The sequence below is a fragment of the Tachyglossus aculeatus genome, chromosome 17 (genome assembly GCF_015852505.1).
Source record: "Tachyglossus aculeatus isolate mTacAcu1 chromosome 17, mTacAcu1.pri, whole genome shotgun sequence".
NCBI classification, from domain to species: domain Eukaryota; kingdom Metazoa; phylum Chordata; class Mammalia; order Monotremata; family Tachyglossidae; genus Tachyglossus; species Tachyglossus aculeatus.
In genome coordinates, this window is record NC_052082.1 from 104021 (window position 1) to 108236 (window position 4216).

The window sequence follows — 4216 nt, forward strand, 5'->3', positions numbered from 1 at the left end:
CTCTTTGGTGCCTGATTCTTCTCACCCTCCTTCAGGGAAACAGGAAATAGCTGCTCTTTGTGCCTGTGCCAAATTACAGTGGTCATATCTATGGAAGGTTTCTATCTCCCCTCCTTCAGGATCTCGGTTCCTGAACTCAGTTGCCCAGCTGAATGCCCCAAGCCTTGGGTGGGATGGGACATCCCAAGCCCTGGGAGGAATGTCTCCAAGCCCTGAGCTGGACACCACCAAGTCCTGGGCTGGACATACCCAAAATTTGAGCTGGACACCACCAAGCCCTGGGAGGGACATCCCCAAGCCCTGGGCTGGTAGGCTGAGCAGGAGGGGTCCTTGAGGCCGAGGACATGTTCACATTTTAGCCACCAGAAGCAAGGAGAAAATGGGAGGAGGCAAGACCTCGGAGCCCGATTTCAGCCCTGACTCTGCTGGGCTGGCATCCTAACTGATGCTTTCAAAAATCTGGGAGGAAGAGGCCTGGGCCTTGGGAGGAGAAAAGGTTCACCTAGTGATGGCATCTGGTTGCTGAGCAGAAAAGACCCAAGGATCCAGAACTTTGGGATGGCCCATTGCCTTCGTCTTCCCTCCTGGGGATGGAAATTAGTTCTGCGCTGTCTTTTCCCTTGCCTCCCTCACCTCACACTCTGCCCTCTCTCCTCCCTTTTAGGCTGGTGCTGAGGTGCTAATTGGTAGTAGTGCTGTCTCCTGTGGGCTGGATCTGAGGAGGGGGTAAGGAGAGCAGAGTGGAATGACTTACTGTTGGGGTAGTTCCTTCCTGAATCCACTTCCCACACGCTCCCCTCATCCCAGCCCCCATCCCAGCCTGGAGTCACTGAGACTACCACTAGCCGATTCTCTCGAGGGCAGGGCCCCTCCAGTGGGGTAACCCCCCACCCCCACCCCCCACTATGGGACTACCCCCTTCCAGTGTGGGATCCCCCTCCAAGGTGGGGCAAACTGTAGCCTGGGCCCCATGGCAATTACCTGCCATCACTCACCCTAGGGGCACTCAGTGTGAGCCTGGAATCCCCCACATCCTTGCCCTTTCCCCTTAAGCTTCCCCTGAGAAGGAGCTCTGAGAGCTCAGAAAACCAGCCCAAGGTAACCGACTGAGTAAGTGAACCATCCAGTCTTGCTTCCCCGCCTCATCATTATTGTTGTTCTAGGAGAAGGGTTTTCCCATCCTGAGTGGACTTTCTGGCCCAGTGCCACCACCTTTCCCTGCACAGCACCCAGAACCCCTCTGGCCACCTCACCTGGCCCAGCCCAGCCTGGCCCAGCTTGGAGTGTCCCAGATCAATGTTCTGGGGCAAACTGGGCTGTCTGTCACCACTGCCCGGGGCACCATGGGGCAGCCCAGGATGCTGGTGCACATTCCCTCAAATAGCAGCTCCTGGGAGGTAAGGATCGTGCATACCCACTCTACTACATTGCGCTCTAGCAAGGGCTTAGTACAGTGCTCTGCACATAGTAAGAGCTCCATCAACATCACTGTTAGATTGATTTGGTGACTCTGGGTGCAGCTGCCCCTGCCTAGCCCATGGCACAAAGTCTCTCTAGAGGGCAGGGAGGCAATGGAGGAGGCCAACATAAAACAGCTTGGTTTATGGATAAACAACAGGCCAGGGAATCAGACGACTTGGGTCCTAATCCTGGCCCAGCCCAAAGTACAAGGCTGGAAACATTCAGAAAATCCAAATCAAAACCCAAATGCAAAGAGTGAGGGGCAGATTCCCTGCTCCCCTGCCGCTCCAGGCTGGCCTAAAGCCGCAGCGTCCCCAGTGTGGACAGCTCTGTGGGCTCGGCGAAGCAGGGCTGAGTCAACTCCATCCATTCCCCCGGCCTGCCAGACAGCTGGTCAAATCTGCCTCCTGGCTCAGAGGAGTGGGGGCTGCAGAACACCCCTTCCATCTCCTGTCGCCCCACAGACACATCCAGCGGCAGCCATTCTGGCTCCAAACAGTCCGCCGATCAAGCAATCAACAGACAACCTTTATTTTTTGTTGACGAGTCAACTGCAAGGAATGGAGAACAGAGGACGGGCGGTGAAAGTAGGCTGAGAACAAATAGTTGATATATTGATTTCTATGTCCCGGCTGGGACCCACTATTTCTTGGGCAAAATTATGGCTGGGTGAAGTTCAACAACGGTTCTAAGGAGCCATTTTGTCACTGGGGAGGAAGGGAGGGAGAGAGGGAGAGAAGCAAGATGGTTGGGGGGGAGGGGGAAGGAAGAGAAGGAAGGAGAAAGGAGGGAGGGGGAGAGACAGAGAATGAAGAGGGCAAGCTGGGGGGGGAGGGAGGGAGGAAGGGAGGTCTGGAAATTCTATTGACTGACTGACTGACAAACTGACTATGGGCTCTGAGCTGCGATTCGGAGTGGGCACTGGAAGACACTAACAACAAACAGCCATATACCGCCAAGCCCCTCCTCCTCCCCAGATCCAACACCCAAATCTTCCTCCACCTCTTTGATGCCTTTGACACTGGGGACTACCCCCTTCTCCAGAAAAACACTACCTAACTTGGTTTCACTATCACCGTCCTCTCCTCTGCATGGGTGACTCCCAGATCTACACTTCTCCAGCCCTGACCTCTCTACTTCTCTGCCATCTCACATCTCACTCTGCCTCCAGGACGTCTCTACGTGTCCCTATAGTACTTCAAGCTCAACATGTCCAAAATTGAACTCATCTCCCCTCCCTTCTCTCTCCTTGCCTCCACAACTTTCCCTTCACTGTTAACACCACAGTCTCCCGGAGTCTCGCAAGCCAGCAACCTTGGCATTATCCTTGACTCATCTCTCTCTTTTGACACACTCATTCGGTCAGTCACTAAATCCTGTTGGTTCCATCTTTACTAAACCTCTAGGACCCACTCCTCCTTCTCCATCCAAACCTCCACTATGCGGGCCCAAGCCATTTGTCATGTCCCTTCTTGACTACTCCATCAGCCTTCACTTTGACTTCTCTGACTCCAGCCTCTCCCCTCTCTGGTCTATACTTCACCCTGCTGCTTGGATCATTTTTCCAAAATAATGAATCTGTTGATGGTATTCATTGAGCACTTGCTGTGTGCTCACCACTTGGGAGCCTACAACAGAGTAGGTAAACATGAACAATGCCCTCGAGGAGCATACAATCTAGTGGGGGAGACAGACTTGAGGATCAATTACAGGTATGGGGAGCTAATTCGTATAAGTTTGTGCAGGTCTCCCCCACTCCTCAAAACCTTTCTGTGTCTGTCCGTACCTCTCAGCAACAAGCAGAAAGTCCTGATGGTCAACTTTCAGGTGCTCCAATCAGCTCATTCCCTTGTATCTAGCCTTCCTTTTCTCCAATTCATTCAATCACATTTATTATGTGCTTACTGTGTGCAGAGCACTGTATAAATGCAACCCAGCTTGCACTCTTCACTCCTCTGAATCAGGCCTCCTCACTCTTGTCGCTTCATCAACCCACCCTCCTGCCTGGAACTTCTTCCCCCTCCACATTTGTGGTCAGTTTGCTGCTCTCCTCATCTTCAAAGCTCTCCTGAAATCACCTCTCCCAGGAGGTCTCTTGATTAATCTCCCCCCTCCCCATCTTACTTCTCCCTCTTCCCAATCAATACTACTACTATTAATAATAGTAATAATGATGGTATTTGTTAAGTGCTTACTATGTGCTTGCAAGCACAGTTCTAAGCATCGGGGAGATACAAAGTTATCAGGTTGTCCCACGTGGGGCTCACAGTCTCAATTCCCATTTTACAGATGAGGTAACTGAGGTACAGAGAAGTGAAGTGACTAGCCCAAAGTCACCCAGCTGACAAGTGGCAGAGCCGGGATTAGAACCCATGACCTCTGACTCCCAAGCCCAGGCTCTTTCCACTAAGCCCCGCTGCTTACTACTAATTGATTCCTCTCACCTAAGTTCTGCCCTAGGGCCACGCTCATCCCCAGTAGCATTTCTGTACATATGTTTGATGTCCTTTGTTTCCCCCTATCTCTGATTGATTTGGGTATTTACCAGTCAAGCCCCTTTTAAAGGCAGGGGTGTGTCTGCCAACTCTATTGTACTCTCCCAAACGCTTAGCACAGTGCTCTCACAGTCAGCACTTTGTAAATGTCACTGATTGATTCCTTGCAGGGGCGGAGGGAGGTGGGGGAAGGGGAGAAATGGAGATGGTGGAAGGGAGAGAGGGTGAAAGGAGGAAAAAAGGAAGTAAGGAGGGAAGGA